Genomic DNA, 18956 nt, shown 5'->3' on the forward strand with positions numbered 1-18956 from the left:
TCCTGGGAGCGGAATGAGTGCCCGCTGTTAGCCCAAGCTTCTGCCAACCTAGCAGTTCGAAAACATGTAAATGTGAGTAGATCAATATGTACAATATGGGAAGGTAACAATGCTCCATGCAGTCATGCTGGCCACATGACCTTGAAAGTGTCTATGGACAACGCCGGCTCTTCGGCTTAGAAATGGAGATGAGCACCAACCCCCAAAGTCGGACACGACTGGACTTAACGTCAGGGGAAACCTTTACCTACCTTAGTGCGATTTAGCTCTACAAATATTTAAATTTGCTCAGTTACATTAGGTGTGTTCTCAACCATCACTAAATGACTTTTCAAACAGTTTGCCATGTTTTGATGAAACCAAGCTCAGGGTTCCACTTTAGTATTGTATGGGTATTGTGTGGATTTCACCTTGACATTGTATTCTCATCAGAAGATTCCCAGAGCTACTCACATCATGTGTACAATTCTTCACTCAGTCAACAGTCAGTTTGGATGTCAAACCAATTTAATTCTCCTTTAATTGTTTTATTTTTGTCTAATATGTGCACTATGAGATGGTCAGGTGTGTTTGCAAGCCTACATTCTTCCAAAGATGAGACAAGTGCTTAAAAAGGGGCCGGGCTGTGGCTCAGGCTGGTTAGCAGCCAGCTGCAATAAATCACTCTGACCAAGAGGTCATGAGTTCTAGGCCAGCCCGTGTCGGGGTGAGCACCCGACAATTAAAAATAAAAATATAGCCAACGCTCGTTGTTGACCTAAACAACCCAAAAGATAGTTGCATCTATCAAGTAGGAAATTTAGGTACCACTTATATGTGGGGAGGCTAATTTACGACACCATAAAAATCATCCAGCCGCCGTTGGAATGAGGAAGCTGCCGTCGCAGTGGATGATGAAGCAGCTGCTCCCCTTGTGGCCGGAATCAAGCATGGAAGCTGTAAGCTGGAGAAGGTTTAAATTGCCTCTGCGTCTGTCTCTGTCTCTGTTCTATGTTATGTGGCATTGAATGTTTGCCTTATATGTGTACAATGTGATCCGCCCTGAGTCCCCTTCAGGGTGAGAAGGGCAAAATATAAATACTGTAAATAAATAAATAAATAAATAAAAGAAACACTTGGGAGAATAGAAACAGGATTAACAATAAATACTGGTTTGATAGCTCATGGTGCTATCCAAGAATGTGTGCTGAGCCAGAAACAGCTCAACATTCTAGAGCAGTTTAAAATTTACAGAGCACTCTTAAATGTAGAGAAGATACAAAGCTGAGAGCTAGGCAAAGATCAATACAATTGAAGTTTTACAATAACAGGGACTTCTGGTTGTTCTCAAGCTGAGTCAATATTAGCCACAAAAGGCACATTCTGTTGAAAACTAGTTCTGCACTATTGGCCCGAAACTTCCTAAGTAGCAATACATCATGACCCCAAGGCTGAGTGTTAATCAACTCTAGCTCTGGGTTACTCAGCTCATGAATAGTGTTCACAAATTTTAAAGGATCCAAGAAAGAAGCATGTAGAAGATATAACTTATAGAGAGTAACTGAGATAGGACTATATGCTTAGCCAAGTCTTAAGAAGAGTCAGAAAGAAGAGGGGAAACATTCCCAAACCTTTGGTCCTCCAGGTGTTTTGGACTTCAGCTCCCACAATTCCTAACATCTGGAAAGCTGGCTGGAATTTCTGGGAATTGAAGTCCAAAACACCTGGAGGATCAAAGGTTGGGAACCACTGGTATAAGAAGAAATTTGTATTGATTTAGAGACACATTTGCCCAGTATGTATTTGTTGAGTCCGATATTATCAGCTTCCACAAAGCCAATGGCTTTCATATGACATTCCTAACCAAAGCAATAATTCATTAGGTTGATTCTTCTTGGAACTTATGACATCTTGGTTCTTCCAGGTTTTCATTTAATGGTCAGGAAAGTATTGGTTAGGTATTACCAATATTTTCTGAAGCAATTGGACTTACGTGATCTTCACTGAATTGGTGAAACTGTAATTATGATTCTTTGCTAACAAACACTAGCCAAGCAGGAGTCAGAGTCAATATTAGGCTTTCATTCCCTACAATACTTCTCCTGGCTGAAGCATATTCTTTTGTCTTCATTGAACCATGTCAATCAAGTTGGCCAGATTCCCATATATCTGAAGCTTCTGAAAAATGCAGTTTCATATTTTGCTTAAAGGGAAACTCAACTTTAACAAAGGTAAATGCTGGTCTACATTTGAGGACTTGACTCATAGTTAACAGATAAAATCCTCCCATTCATACTTGTTTAATTACATATAAACATATAGTTCTATATAAATTAATCTTAAATGTGCCTAAACTGAGTTGAATATGATTCTGATTTTTTTTATCATGTCAGAGGTGACTTAAGAACACACTGCAAGTTGTTTCTGGGGTGAGAGAATTGGCTGTCTACAGAGATATTGCCCAGGGGATGTGATAGCTGGGAGGCTTTTCTCATATCCTCGCAAGCTAGAGCTGACAGACAGGAGCTCACCCAGTCTCGGGGATGTGACCTGGCAACCTTCAGGTCAGCAACCCAGCCTTCAGGTCAGCAGTTCAGCTGACACAAGGGTTTAACTCATTGCACCACCACGACTCCATGATTCTGATTATTGAACTAAAAGGAACTAAACTGGCTGTAGAGTTTGGATATGATTATCTCGAGTGCAGCTAACAGTTTGGTAATTTGTAAAGATCCCCCCTCCCCAAAATGTATTTGCTGAAAGAATTAAAAAGTAAAAAAATCAGCTAAGTATGTTAGCTCCTAAATTTCGGATAGTATTAAGGAACTGCTGAAGCATCCTGACACACACTCTCCAATTGCCAAACAAAAGCACAGCCAGATGCTGTTGATCATAATTTATTCTCTCACACTGATTCTTAAGTACGTAGGCAGAACCTTTCAGTGTAAATTGAATTCAATTTACACTCACAAGAGTGAAAAACCTAATGAGTGCAACATGACTGTATTGGTGAAAGCAAAAGCTTCAGTTAGTTTGTAAAAGAACAAAGGCCCGTTGTGTGTATATCTTTGAAACCAGGTTGCAAGTCTTGTATGTTATAGTGAAAAGAAATCTGGTGCTGATCCAACAAACTGTGACATACCCGTTCCCAGTCATTCTTGCAGCTCCCCATAGGTTATGCAACCCTTAGATTCCAAAATAAAAGCATTCAAAACTCCTTTCCACCTTTATTCAGGTCCTGGATGGAGAAAGTCAGAGGGAAATAGTCAATTCATCATATCCGAGATGGCTTTCTTGTTTAGCATTGTTTATTTCATTGTCGAGGTTTGCTCTTCTGCTCACACCTTCTCACTCACCATTCAGACATCTATCCCACACAAAACTGACTAAGACATATATGTGTGTCTTCAGAGAACTGTAATCTGAGTGCTAGGAAGAGAAACTACATGGCCAGAAAACTAGATTCACAAAAACATTTTTTCCTTCCCATCAATGCATACATTAAAACTGGAGATCTTTGGAATACAGACTATATGTTTGCAGAACCAATAGATAAAAGAAAGGGGAGAGACACTGAGCAAGAGATTGAGAGAGTGGGGTGGGGTGGGGAAATACAAACTATTTAAAAAAGCACATACACTGCCGCTGACACTGTTGTGACAGCCAGCAGTATCAGCGGCAGTCAATTATCTTCACAAATGCCTCGTGTGCTAATGAGACTCACAAAAATCACCAGACTTTTCTGGCAAGGAGAAAAGATCAGTTTCATTGCTTGCAGAACTAATTCAGTGTACAAAAGTGAAGGCTCCACCATGGTTGCCTCTTTTACTGCTCCCTTTGTGAAGGCTTTTGATGTCCACTGAAGAGTTGGGTTTGTGTTTGGGGCTCTTCATCTCCAGTTCATTGCCTGTCATTAACATACATATCCATATGAAAAGTTTGGTAAGTCACTAACAGCTGTCCAGAATGGAGATTTTAAGGGAGGGCTGGGGAAAGAACTGATCCCTTCTCAAAATGCTGACAATACTATTTAGCTCTTTTTGGCAATGATACACCTAACTTTTTAAAGCCGCCTTTCACTCAGAAAGCAACTAGGCATAATGCTACATTCAAACACGTTTGTGGTTTTCATTTTGAAGCAGCCCTTTGCTGTATTCAGAAGAGGCCCAGAGTAGCCAAGAGCAAAAAGAACTCCATCATTCATTCTACCATGCACAAAAAATTACCTTCTGAGTGTAGCTTTTGACTATTTTAAATAACCGCACATATTCAGTCTGAGGTAGTCCAGCGGCAGATGCTCTCCAAGGTTATTTTATGCTAAACACTTGGCCAGAATGATGAGACTTCATAGTTCACAGCCAGTGATTGGTAGTAACAAAAGGCATGCCAAATCACATTTGATGAAAGTTTCGTTGGAAGTGATTTGCAAATGTGTGTGCACGAAAGAAAGAGTTATGTCTCAAGCATAGCAGAAAGCACACATCATTTGGCTGGTCTTCTGGAAAGAACATTTTAGAAAGGTTATTTCTAATAGAAATATATATATATATATATAAGAAATCAGGTAAATTTAAGCTCTCTATATCATCTTGATCAGATAGTCCATTATAGGCACAGACCTAACTTTGGCTGGATCATGCAAAAACAAAGGAAATTAAACAAGTATAGTGCCAAAAAAAATGCATCATATATATTCCTGAACTTAAGAAGTACCCATGAAATCAAATTCACCTTAAAGGAAAAGCTGCCTGCTTAGTTAACTTGATGTAAACTTTTCATCAAAAATCTTTTCTATGTATTTGGAATGAAATACTGAGGTGGAGAATTCCTCTTTTATTTCAGCAGAGTTCGAACTGCACATTTGGCTTGGAGTTTAGTTTTTTGCTCCTCCACCAGTCTCAGAAATAATGCTTTGATTGATAAATGCTTTCCCACCCAACCTTCATTGCTCTATGGAGTTCATGACCCTTGAGCCTTAATTTACAAAACATTGTGCCCAAGGTTTTCGAGGTCCTCGTTGGAAAAACCCCAGTGGATGAATCTGTGTCAATTATCAAGGGCTTGATGTGGTTTTACAAGGATTGTCTTTTTTTATCACAAGCAAAATGCTCAGCAGACTCCCAGCCACCAGTTCTGGAAAGGTTTTATTCCTGTCCTGATCCTCCCACCATGCAAAAAACAGCTTGTGCTGTATAAAAAAATGCAGAGTTTAATCCCACTTGTTGCTGCTTTCTTTTATTCTCTTTTGACAAAGTTCCAAATCTCTTTTTTTCCAGGAGCATCTCTTCCAACAGCCAATTGGAAACACACACACACACACTCATGTCCCCCAGACCATTTAAAAACACACTTCTATATATGTTGATTTGAAAACCAAATCTTACTTCTCCTGCCTCCTGTTTGTTGTCTTTGAAGGACCAGAGCATTTGTTTTAAAGGAGGCCAGAATGACTTCTTAAACACATTTCTCTCGTTGCTGCAATTAAACAAAGTGGAGCTGTGATTAGTCCACCGCAGGGGGGAAAGAAAAAGGCACCCTTGAATGAAAATGGGGGGACCTGACTGTGCATTATGGCCTCACAATGCCGGAGTTTATTGCTGAAACCTGCTTATCGCTTTGCACGGCAAACCATGGGAACTTCAGTCAGGTGGAAAAATGATTCTCTTCTTTGAGCTGAAGCAGCTTTGGGGATCGTAAAAACAGCTGAAACCACTAAAGCTCTTCTCAGTAACTGAGACATTTAGGATAATCTTTGTGAGAGCTTTACATTGGGCTTTTTTATTTGCTTTTTTTGGTGGTGGTTGTTGTTGAAGGCAGAAGTAGAGTTAATGATGAGCTTTTGCTGGCTGCTCCTACTGCTGCTGTCTCCCTCTCCGAATCTAAGCCAAAAGCGCCTGTTTAAGTAAAGTGCCACCTCCCTTGTAGCCCTTGGGAAGCCACTCAAGGGCAGATTGGGTTGGCGGTGTGTGTATGTGTGTGTATGCATGAGACATAATGAAAACAATTTTACGCTGTGAAGGGAAGTATTGGGCAATTACTGATGTTACAGCCACCTGCAGAAGCGAAGCCCTGGTTGGAGCATTGGGCTATTCATGAATATTTTATGGTGTGATGTTATGCTGAATGGCCAGGGCAGGTGAAGGGGACTGGAGAGGTGGGGGGTGTAATAAGTAACGCTGCTGGAGACTGTGTAGCCATTCTGTTTCTCTGCAGTGGCCCATGGCGTTCACACTGGGAGGAATGCTGACCCTGCTCAGGACGCTGCCACAGCAGCTGAAACCGAGGAGAGATGATGTGACAAGTCGTGGTGGGCACTCCTTCAGATCCCTTGTCTGCCAATTTTACACATGAGGTCCATCTCAAAGAGCCTCCCGCATCCATCTTGTCCAATTTAATTGGATCGCCTAAGTGGTGGATAAGGATTAAATGGGAATTTTGTAATGGAGAAAACTTGTCCGCAGTCTTTAATCCGTTAAGGATTTTATAAGGTTGCAATCACAAAAGGCATAAGGGGAGGAGTTAAAAGTATTTTCTGAAAAGCCATTATAACTACTACTTCAAAAAAAAAAAAAGGACATTTGGTTAATCAAGCTTGGATGCCATTTGTCCACTCTGTGGTTACCACTGTCTTCATTCTAGAACCTTTTGGTCCATTTTATGTCATGATTGTAATATCGAAAGAAGCAATGATTATGTGGAGCATCAGCTATTTTATGTACTTTTATCAACCCTTTCTGTGCAAAAATGGGATGATGATCAAAACTAACCAGATTGCCACTATTTAACTGACTACATCCTATGCATATGCATGTGCATGTTTGTTTATTGCAAAAAGCAAACCACTTTTTAAAAGATAGAATCTGGATCCCAGAAAAATAATATAAAACTAAAGAAGACTTAATGAAATGACTGAAAACCTATGTATGTAAAATATACAGAATGGTCCCCATATCTTTGGGAGGGGGGATATACCTTACTGAACTTATTGGAAGGAAACTTGATCCTTATTTAAATGAATGATTTCTACTGAAAAAGTAGCCCCAGAGAAGTTACTATAGGATGGCTCACTTTAGGAATTTGCCACCATGACTCTGTGGCAATCTCTGGCAGAAACATACCATAGACTCACCTGGAGAACCCAGAAAATGTTCAGAGAAGAATTTTTCCTCATGTGGATAGGTGCCAGTCCGGTAGTTGTGGGAATTATAGTTTAGTCTTTCCTCCACTCATATCTTCTGTTTCACTTGCACATAATTGATTTTGGGGAAACAATGGGAAATGATGTTTTACATAAACATTTTCTTCACAGCTTTCCAGTCTAGGAAGAGAGAAGCAAACACAGCTGTAACATGATTTAACTGCTATTTCAAATGTGATACAAAATTACCCTACACACAGTGAAACTTTATTCCGTAACTGGCAAAAAATAATAGAAAGTGTGACACAAGACATTTTAAAAGCATTGTTATTGAGATGTCCATTATCCCATTCAAAATGTTCCTGAGTAGAAAGTTCTCCATTAACATTAGACATCAGAAAATACCTGAATTAAAAACAAAATGTTTAAATCCCTAACACCACTGTTAAAGCTTATAAAATGAGTTTGAAATACTATTGGTGATGGTGTGTGTGTGTGTGTGTGTGTGTGTGTGTGTGTGTTGGGGGGGGGGGTATTTTTATTTCTTATTTTTATTGCACTAACTAGCAGAAGACATTAAAACAGGGGTTGCATGTGATCCTCCACACTTTGTAGGACTATACTTTCCTGTTCCTAGACCACATAGGCAATGGAGAGGAAGATTAGGAGTTGTAGTTTAGCAACATCTTTATGACTGTGTTGTCGAAGGCTTTCATGGCCGGGATCACGGGGTTGTTGTATGTCTTTCGGGCTGTGTGGCCATGTTCCAGAAGTATTCTCTCCTGATGTTTTGCCCACATCTATGGCAGGCATCCTCAGAGGCTGTGAGGCATTTCCTTACCTAGTTTATCCATACCTCACAACCTCTGAGGATGCCTGCCATAGATGTGGGCGAAACGTCAGGAGAGAATACTTCTGGAACATGGCCACACAGCCCGAAAGACATACAACGATCTTTAGGACTGTATTAGTACACTTGCATACTACACAGAAACCCAACAGCTTGAATCTTCTAAAACCATAACTTGAAGATTGAAAAGTTGGAATCCTGCTTGCTACACTGTTGTAGTTATTGTTTTGTGTGCCTTCAAATCATTTCTGACTTATGGTGACTCTAAGATAAACCTATCACAGTGTTTTCTTGGTAAGATTTGTTCAGAGGGGACTTGCCTTTGCCTTGTAAAGCTGAGAGGGTGTGACTTGTTCAAGGTCACCTACTGGGTTACTATGACTGAGTGGGGATTCTAGCCTGGTTTCAGAGCCGTAGTTCAATGCTCAAACCTACACTGGCTCTCTATTTATGACATATCTGCATGTAACTCAGGGTTATGTGCATGTCTGTCTTCTTTTGGATGTTCCATAAGGAAATATTCATTAGTCCCTTGCACACAAAACCCAGTCTCCCCAGGAAGCAGCTGCAAAGGAGCAATGCGGCAACCATTCATTGGCTGGGGGAGGGAAGACTAAGAACCATCTCCCTTTCCCAGATGGAGCGTGACTTTGTTTTTCTTCCTTTCACAATGCTCATGAGTCACTTTTTGGTCACCCAAGTTGCATCCCCCTTCCAACCAGACAGTTAGTAGTGTTAGCAGTGGCCTGGAGAAGGTCACAGCTATCAAGTGGGAAGAAGACTTTGGAGCTGCACATATGTAGCATTACACTATGAAGGCACAATGCAGCAATTCAACCCATACATATACATACAGTTAGGCAAAGAAAACATTTGTTGTGCATTCTATGAGGAATCTTCAAAAAGTTTCTGCACCTTTCTTTATTCTATTTATTAAGCATTTCAAAAACAAATTTAATTACTTTTCAGCATGGTCACCTTCTTTTGTGATGTACTGTATATACTCGAGTATAAGCCTAGTTTTTCAGCCCTTTTTTAGGACTAAAAAAAACCTCCTCAGCTTATACTCGGGTGAGGGTCCTGGTGGGCTTATATTCAGGTCGGCTTATCCTCAAGTATATATGGTATATTTATTATTTTTCTCTGTTATTATTGGTATTGTTACATTTATTATTTTACTCTATTAATTATTATTATTACATTTATTATTTTACTCTATTAATGTTGTTACTTTTACATTTATTTTACTCTATTTATTATTATTATTATTATTATTATTATTATTACAGTTATTATTTTACTGCATTTATTATTATTATTATTATTATTATTATTACATTTATTATTTCACTCTATTATTATAAGGATATATAAGCACATATACATTGAAGAAGATGAAAATAATGATTTAATCAGAGTTGAACAGTCATCCTAAATTACAGTTTGATGTAAAGATTCAAAAACATTTGATGCTGATGCCTCAATTAATGTAATTTTATTGGTATCTCGGCTTATACTGGAGTCAATGTTTTCCCAGGTTTTTTTGTGGTAAAATTAGGTGCCTCAGCTTATATTTGGGTCAGCTTATACTCGAGTATATACGTTATTTTTCCCAGAATTTTATCAACTTTTTAATGCCATCACAAAAACATATTTTTGGTCACTGGTGCACTGTTGTTGTCACATCATCTGCTTACTGCTTGTGTTTATGCTCCTCAGTCAGTTGCTTAGGCACCCACTTTACTGAACTTAAGGCCCAACATTCATCCTGGTCGTGTTTGCAGTTGGATGTCTAGAGCATTCTGCATCCATCACACTACTGTAGTCAATTTCGAATGCTTCAATCCACACATAGATGACTCTACAAGAGAGATCTTTATCCCCATACTGAGCGCACCCTGCAGTACTTCTGCTCACAAAAGGCATATGACAGAACACCTTTTTCTTTACTGCAGTTTATAAGTTCCACAGCTCTTATAATAAATTGCAAAGTCAGCCAGCTTGACAGACAGACTAGTCACTTGACATTCTCAGACATGACCAATTATTACCCTTATTCCTCTTCCCAGCTTCGCCATTTCCAAGAAAAATATAAAAGTGCGGAAACTTTTTGAAGACCTCTTAATTAGGTAATAATGAAATAATGTTCCACTCTTCTGCAAATGACTTCTTCACATGACTTTTGCACAACACTTTGGTATGTTCCACACTTGAACTTACCAAATTGTTGTGCAGAGAAAAATTCTTACATGCTTTTGATTAAAATAATCTATTTCTCTTCAATAAACCAGTTTCCTGGGCAGGAAACATTACTTGCTGGGCAGAAAACCCATCTTATGCACATAAAACAGAGTATGCATGCAAGAAGTTGGTTCTCGCAGAAGCAGAGGAAGCAGGAGGACATTTTTGCTCCCTGGCTTCAGGTAGGATTTGGCTAAGATTTGGCTAAGATTTTAAACTGAGTTTGGGCTTGGCTCCTGTGGTCAAAGTCTAACTGTTGTGTGACTGTTGTGTTGAAAGAGAGCCAGGTACTTAAGTTGATTGACAGCAGGCATTGTCCCCTGTTAATTGAGTTTCTGGGAAAGCTTTATTTGCCAGTGTCGCACGCGCCTGACGGCGCGCGCGAAAAGGCACCTTTACTAACTATCCTTTGCAGTACATACAGGAAACAAAGCAACATAAACAAATACACAAAGACGTGGTTTGTTGCAGTCTGCACATAAAGTGCGTGCATATTACTTAACTGTACAAAGATCCCACTTGGCCACCACGCTCACCAAGAGATGCAACAAAAGCAAAACATTCCCATCACATGCACCAGCTGTGGCATGTTCCGCTTTTTCACACAAAAACTAGACAACTACATCTGCTCCAAATGCAAACAGATGACTCTGATGGAGCAGAGGATCCAACAGCTCGAGCACCGTATTAAGACCCTTAAGGACATTCAGGCACTCGAGCTCTTCTTGGACACTGCACAACACGCTGCTGTAGATCAGCAGCCTGCATCACACCAACACCACCAAGACCATGATCAGGAACCTTATGGGGAGATCAACTCAAAGGTAGACAACCCTCAGGCTTGGAAGGAGGTCACCCATAGAAGGAGACGCAGGACCAGGCAGCCTCCACAGAACTCCTCTGCTCAGCTGCATTTACACAACAGATTTGAAATTCTTACATCATTAACATACAATCAGGAAACACATCTTGTGGAGGACCACAGTTTCTTAGATACCACTCAGTGGACCATCCTGGATCAATGCGCAGGGGATAGCCCTGACAGGGACAGTGCATCACCACAGTCACACTTATGTAATCATGCAAATGCTCCATCCCCAATCATAGACCAGGAGCAACAGGAACATCCTTGGGAGAGTAATGGGCTCTCGGATGTATCTCAATGGATTGTCATTGATGAATGCACTGGGGATGTTGAGGAGGAGGACAACACTTTACACCTACATGATTCACTTCAACAGGAACACTCTTCAGGGGACATACACACTGTCTTGCACAAAAGGGACCCTGTCAATCCTCAAAGGAAACAGGTCTTGGTAGTAGGTGACTCCCTCCTTAGAGGAACGGAAGCCATCATTTCCAGACCGGATGGGATGGCTCGAGAAACATGCTGCCTCCCGGGGGCAAAAATACACCATATCACTCAGAGGCTCAGCAGGCTCCTAAAGCCCCATCACCCTCCCCACCTTATGTTGATTCATGTAGGTACCAATGTGTCAGGACCCAGGCTGCAAAGGCACCAATAACCAAACACAGAGGCCAGAATCTATCTAATATCTTTATTGAAGGAATATATAAAGTTAATAAAAGCAAGTATATGAAATAGTCCAAAAGCAGACCTTTCAGGAAAGGTCTAAATTAGTCCAAAAAAGCGATGTCCAATATGAAATATTAAGGTTCAAAGTTGTAATCCAATAACCGAAACACTCACTTTGCCAGGCAAAGTGAGGGGAGATGACAAGGTCCTTTAGTCCATAACTTGAGCAAGGCTAGGAAATAACTTGATACTTGAAACAAGGCTTAAAACGTGGAACAAGGTAACAAGGAACAAGAACAAGGTCCGTGGAAAAACTTGGTAAAATCCGTGATACAAGGCAATGTTTAGTCCTGGGAAACAAGCAAGGTCCGTAGGTAAACAAAGGCAGAAACAGAAGCGAAGGCTGGAAAGCAGGGCAAGGCTTGAGCAGGAGCGAGGCTTGAAACGGAGCGCGCTGTCCAGACACAACTCGCTCCGGAGGTTGACGAATTGACTCCGCGAAGTTACTTCGCGGGTAAATCACCTATATAGAGTCTAACTTTCCCGCCGAAGCAGTTCTCTGGGAACCAGAAACGAAAGCTAATCTTTGAGACCAGATGTTTGACTCCTTAAGGATTCTCACGAAAAAGCAGACTTAATTGGCTGAATTCTTGGCTGCTATCCTCGCACTCCTGCGCGAAGCAGCTTCCAAACCTCTCTGTTGTTTACAAAACTCATGGCGGGAGAACACAGGGGAAGTGGGCTCCGGATTTGTTTGACATACTTCTGGGTCACAACTCTCTTGCAGGTGCAAGGTTCCCAGATCTGCCTGGGAAAGATCTGGCTGGGAAGATTCCAGTTCAGACTGGGAAGGTAAAAAACCCAAGTTTTCTTCATCATCAGGCATTACAGTGTCATAAGCAGGACTACAAGGCCCATGAGTCATCACACTATCCCCCTCCTCAGGGCCCCTCCCAAACTGGGACTCTCTCCCCGAAGCGCGAGGCCGCGGTTTGGTGGGATAGGTCTGATGAAAGCGACGGGTTAGATCAGGAGCGTGAACTGTGGAGGCGTCTTCCCAAGAGCGCTCCTCAGGGCCAAAACCCACCCAGTCAATGAGATATTGCAGGCGGCGGCGGTGAAAGCGAGAATCTAAAATGTCCTCAACCTCGAACTCCTCCTCCCCATTCATCAAAACAGGAGGGGGAGCCGGTTGGTCTGTATCAGGACGCACACCATCCGCCGGAAGGAGCAGGGAACGGTGAAACACTGGGTGGATGCGCATTGAACGCGGAAGTTGGAGTTTGAAAGTCACGGGGTTTAATTGCGCCACCACTGGATAAGGGCCAATGAAACGGGCATCTAACTTCCGGCAAGGGCGGTGGGAGGGCAGAAAGCGAGTGGACAGGAAAACCCGATCTCCTACCTTGATTTCGGGGCCCGGCTGGCGATGTTTGTCAGCGTGGCGTTTATAGTCCTCCTTGGCTTGGTCCAGTTGCTGGAGCAAAAGTTGTTGTACCGCTGTGAGTTCCTGCAGCCAATCCTCTGCTGCGGGAACTTCTGAAGTTTCAATGACAGGGGGAAAGAAACGTGGGTGGAAGCCGTAGTTTGCAAAGAACGGCGTTTCTTTTGTAGAAGCTTGAACTCCATTGTTATAAGCAAACTCTGACAGTGGTAACAGAGAAGCCCAATTGTCCTGTTGGTAGTTTACATAACAGCGAAGATACTGCTCCAAGGTGGCATTGGTGCGCTCCGTTTGCCCATCTGTTTGAGGATGATGAGCGGAAGATAAGCGAGAGTCTATGCCCAATAGTTTTTGTAGTGCCTTCCAAAAACGAGAGGTGAATTGAGATCCACGGTCTGTGACTAAACTCTTGGGCAATCCATGTAGTCTGAAAACATGTTGAAGGAATAGATCTGCAGTCTCTTTGGCCGTGGGGAGACCTTCACAGGGTATGAAATGGGCTAACTTGGTGAAAAGGTCCACCACCACTAGGATCGTGGTGAATCCACAGGAGGGTGGTAGGTCAGTGATGAAATCCGCAGAAATTATTTCCCATGGGCGAGATGGGGTAGGAAGGGGATGTAGAAGCCCCGAGGGTTTCTCCCTTCTTATCTTGGAGCGCTGGCATACTGGGCAGGTGTTGACATATTTTTCCACATCTTTGCGGATCTTGGGCCACCAAAAATCCCTTAGGATCAGATGCATGGTTTTAAATAGTCCGAAATGCCCTGCTGGTTTGCAGTCATGACACAGACGAAGCGCTTTTTCCCTGCCCGGTCCGGGTGGGATATAAACATGATTTCTATAGCAAAGCAGTCCATCTTTAAGCGAAAAGGGAAAATGCAGACCTTGACGAAGTTGGTCCTGCGCCCAGGCATCTGCTTGCTGACTGGCCCTGATTTCTTGAGCACAGATGGGTCCTGGAGTAGAGGAAGTTGAACCAATGGGAGTGGATTTGGTGTTCCCCACTGTGAGCGTGGCAAAGTTCTCGGGTTGTAGTAGTTGGGATTCAAAGGTCTCCTTGCGTCCTGCAGCGTATTCCGGTTTACGTGACAGGGCGTCTGCTTGCTTGGTTTGGGCTGGGGTCACATAATGGATCTGGAAGTTGAAACGTTCAAAGAATAAAGCCCAACGTTGCTGCCTCTGATTTAGTTTGCGGGCAGTTCTTAGATGTTCTAGATTTCGATGATCAGTGTGGACTTCAATGGGAAATTTGGCCCCTTCTAGCCAATGTCTCCAAGTTTCAAAGGCTGCCTTTATGGCCAGTAGTTCCTTTTCCCAAATGGTGTAATTTCTCTCTGGTGTGGTTAGTTGACGGGAGTAAAAGGCACAGGGATGAAGGTGGTCTCCCACCGGTTGTAAGAGTACAGCCCCAATTGCCACATCCGAGGCGTCCGCTTGCACAACAAAAGGGGTTCCAGGATCTGGGTGCTGTAGAATTGGCTGGGACGTGAATAATTTCTTTAGTTGCTGGAACCCTTTCTCTGCTTGATCAGTCCAGTGGAAGGGCTGTTTTCCACGGATGCAGCTAGTGATTGGGTCAGACCAGCGGGCAAAATCTGGAATGAACTTGCGGTAATAGTTCGCGAACCCCAAGAAACGCTGCACCTCTTTCTTGTTAGTTGGCGCCCGCCATTCCAATACTGCTGAAACCTTGGCTGGATCCATGGAGAGCCCTAGAGGCGAGATACGGTAACCAAGGAAATCTACCTCTTGTAGATCGAAAGCGCATTTTTCCAACTTGGCATAAAGTCCATGATCTCGCAAACGTTGTAACACCATTTTGACGTGGTTCTCATGTTCTGATTGTGATCTAGAAAACACCAAAAAATCGTCCAGGTAGATTATCAAGAACCGATCTAGATAGTCCTGAAAAATATCATTGACAAAATGCTGGAACGTTGCGGGGGCTCCGCATAATCCATAATTCATAACTCGGGACTCGAATAATCCGAATTTAGTCTGAAAGGCAGTCTTCCACTCGTCCCCTTCTCTGATGCGAACTAGATTATAAGCCCCTCGAAGATCCAGCTTGGTGTAGACCTTGGCTCCTCGAAGTCGGTCCAGTAGATCCGAGATTAAGGGCAGGGGATAACTGTTCCGCTTGGTGATATTGTTCAATGCTCTGTAGTCCACCACCAAGCGTAATTCCCCTGACTTCTTCTTCACAAACATCACTGGGGAGGCGGCTGGGGATTGAGAGGGTCTGATGAATCCCTTGCGAAGGTTTGTCTCTATGAATTCCCTGAGAGCTTCTTGCTCCGGTTCAGTCAGGGAGTATAGGTGCCCTCGCGGGATCGGGGCCCCCTCCACCAAGTCAATGGCACAGTCATAAGGTCTATGTGGGGGTAATTTCTCGGCTTCTTTTTCATTGAATACATCCCAATACTCGGAGTACTTCTTGGGCAGGGTGATGATGGGCTCGGTCTCTGTGGCATGGCAGACCTTGGCTACGAGGCAATGGTTTTGGCAGTACTTTGAAGCAAACTGTAGTTCTCTGTTGGACCAGGAGATGCTTGGGTCGTGGAGAGTCAGCCACGGGATTCCCAAAATCACAGGGAAATGGGGAACCTCGGTAACAAAGAAAGAAATCTCTTCCATATGTTCCCTTATCCACATCCTGGTGGGTTCTGACCACTGGCTTACGGGCCCCGTCTTGAGGGGGCGGCCGTCTATGGCTTGCACCACACGGGCATTCTTGAAGTCATGATATTGTAATCCCAGAGAGTCGGCATACTCTCTGTCAATGAAGTTGTTGGTGGCTCCGGAGTCTATCATGGCGTGGATCATGACGGGTCCCCTTTTTGCTGACCATAAGGTGACCACTAGAAGGAACAGGACCCCGGTTGGCGGCTCTTGAATGGGTTTTCTGACCGGGTTGGCGAGCCTCTCTACGCCCGGTCGTTGGCTTCCCCCGCCGGCTGTGTGCCAGCCGCCTCAGACGCCTTCGTCTCCGTGGAGGACGCCGCCGCAAGACGGGCGGCGGGCTTCCCTTTGGCTGGACACTCTCTGGCGAAGTGGCCCCCATTTCCGCAATACCAGCAGAGATTTAAACGTTGGCGACGGGCCTTCTCGGCGGCATCTAACCTGGGTCGCACGTTGCCCAACTGCATCGGCACCTCCTCGCTCCCTCTGGGGTATGGGGTTGGTGGTGGGGGTCTCCACACTGGACGCGGCTGGACGCTGGCGGGAGCGGGGGGTTTTGCCCCAGCTCTACCGCTCTGACCACGTACCCATTGTTTCCTGTTGGCAATCAAGACTTCAGCCCGTAAACATTGGTCAATGAGTGCTTCGAGGGACTGGGGAGGGTCCACCTTGGAGATTTCTTCCAGCATTTCAATGTTGAGACCCTCCCGAAATTGTCCCCTGAGGGCTACATCGTTCCAGCCGGTGCTGTGGGCCAGCACTCGGAACTCAGCTATGTACTGAGACATGGGTCTGTCTCCTTGAAAGAGGCGCCGGAGTTTATGGCCGGCTGCCTCCAAATTGTCCTCGATTCCCCAGGTCTCCTTAAGGTGATCCAAGAAGCGTTGCGCTGTTCTTAGGTGGGAAGAGGCTTGATCGAATAGGGCCGTCGCCCAGCTGGCCGCTGGTCCGTCTAGAAGGCTGTAAACCCACGCCACCTTGATGTCTTCTTGGGGAAACTCGGCGGCACGGGCCTCTAGGTAAGCCTGGCACTGGCGGCGGAAAACTTGGACCTTGGAAGCTTCTCCAGAAAACTTAGTTGGCAACGCCATGGCCGGGAGGCGGACTCCGCGCTCCCTCAATCCTTTTATTTCTCCATCCTGCGCGTTGAGTCTGTCACGGATGCGATCCACTTCATCTTTGCTGATGGTGTAGCTGAGCGGCTGCCCAGCCGGCGCGGCTCCGGTCGACATTCTGGCCTTGGTTAATTGGTGCTTATGGGTGGCGGAGTCAAACTGTCAGGACCCAGGCTGCAAAGGCACCAATAACCAAACACAGAGGCCAGAATCTATCTAATATCTTTATTGAAGGAATATATAAAGTTAATAAAAGCAAGTATATGAAATAGTCCAAAAGCAGACCTTTCAGGAAAGGTCTAAATTAGTCCAAAAAAGCGATGTCCAATATGAAATATTAAGGTTCAAAGTTGTAATCCAATAACCGAAACACTCACTTTGCCAGGCAAAGTGAGGGGAGATGACAAGGTCCTTTAGTCCATAACTTGAGCAAGGCTAGGAAATAACTTGATACTTGAAACAAGGCTTAAAACGTGGAACAAGGTAACAAGGAACAAGAACAAGGTCCGTGGAAAAACTTGGTAAAATCCGTGATACAAGGCAATGTTTAGTCCTGGGAAACAAGCAAGGTCCGTAGGTAAACAAAGGCAGAAACAGAAGCGAAGGCTGGAAAGCAGGGCAAGGCTTGAGCAGGAGCGAGGCTTGAAACGGAGCGCGCTGTCCAGACACAACTCGCTCCGGAGGTTGACGAATTGACTCCGCGAAGTTACTTCGCGGGTAAATCACCTATATAGAGTCTAACTTTCCCGCCGAAGCAGTTCTCTGGGAACCAGAAACGAAAGCTAATCTTTGAGACCAGATGTTTGACTCCTTAAGGATTCTCACGAAAAAGCAGACTTAATTGGCTGAATTCTTGGCTGCTATCCTCGCACTCCTGCGCGAAGCAGCTTCCAAACCTCTCTGTTGTTTACAAAACTCATGGCGGGAGAACACAGGGGAAGTGGGCTCCGGATTTGTTTGACATACTTCTGGGTCACAACTCTCTTGCAGGTGCAAGGTTCCCAGATCTGCCTGGGAAAGATCTGGCTGGGAAGATTCCAGTTCAGACTGGGAAGGTAAAAAACCCAAGTTTTCTTCATCATCAGGCATTACAGTGTCATAAGCAGGACTACAAGGCCCATGAGTCATCACACAATGACACCGCTAGGCATACTTTTCAAAAGATCACAAATGATTTTCGAGCTCTGGGAACAAAGCTAAAACTGTATAATGTACATGTGATCTTTTCATCCCTCCTCCCCGTTGTAGGACATGGCTCTACAAGGGCCGGAAAAATAGTACAGGTCAATAACTGGCTCAGAAAATGGTGTCAAGAGGAGCATTTTGGCTTCCTTGACCATGGTCTACTCTTCCAAGAGGATGGACTACTGGCAAGCGATGGGGTGCATCTCACACAAGTAGGAAAACATCTTTTTGCACACAGACTCACAAACCTCATCAGGCGCACTTTAAACTAAATCCACTGGGGGAGGGGAACAACAGCCTGGCGAACACTATATTACCCACGACCACAGGGAACCGCCGTAAGGCTAAACGGAGGGCTGCACAAACACAGCAAGGACCAAGTACAGAGAGCACAATAATCCCAAATAAACAGTTCGAGGGGAGGTCACAGGGGCTTACATGTCTTTACACTAATGCTCAGAGCATGGGAAATAAGCAAGACGAACTCCAACTCCTAGCACAGCACCACACATACGATGTCATAGGCATCACTGAAACCTGGTGGGATGACTCCCATCACTGGAATTTAACCATTGAGGGCTATAACCTCTTTCACAGAAATAGAACAAAGGGGAGAGGAGGGGGAGTAGCTTTATATGTCAAAAACAGTTACGTTGCAGAAGAAATGCAAGACTGTAATCCGGGAAACCAGCTTGAAAGCATCTGGATAAGAATCAAGGGAACCGGGACTCAAAAAGATCTTGTCGTGGGTGTCTACTACAGACCTCCGAGTCAGGATGAAG

At 44.0% G+C, this 18956-nt stretch overlaps 1 long non-coding RNA gene across 1 annotated transcript; it reads right to left on the reverse strand.

Annotated features, from left to right (window-relative positions):
• Positions 1-2182: 2182 nt before the first annotated feature.
• On the reverse strand, positions 2183-7338 carry LOC103279126 (uncharacterized). Its single transcript, XR_001730420.2, has 3 exons — positions 7109-7338; positions 5364-5454; positions 2183-4477 (listed from the first exon to the last, which is right to left on the reverse strand). It is a non-coding gene; the product is annotated as an uncharacterized LOC103279126 (long non-coding RNA).
• Between the last annotated feature and the right edge of the window lie 11618 nt (positions 7339-18956).

The sequence above is a fragment of the Anolis carolinensis genome, chromosome 6, assembly GCF_035594765.1.
Source record: "Anolis carolinensis isolate JA03-04 chromosome 6, rAnoCar3.1.pri, whole genome shotgun sequence".
Classification (NCBI taxonomy): domain Eukaryota; kingdom Metazoa; phylum Chordata; class Lepidosauria; order Squamata; family Dactyloidae; genus Anolis; species Anolis carolinensis.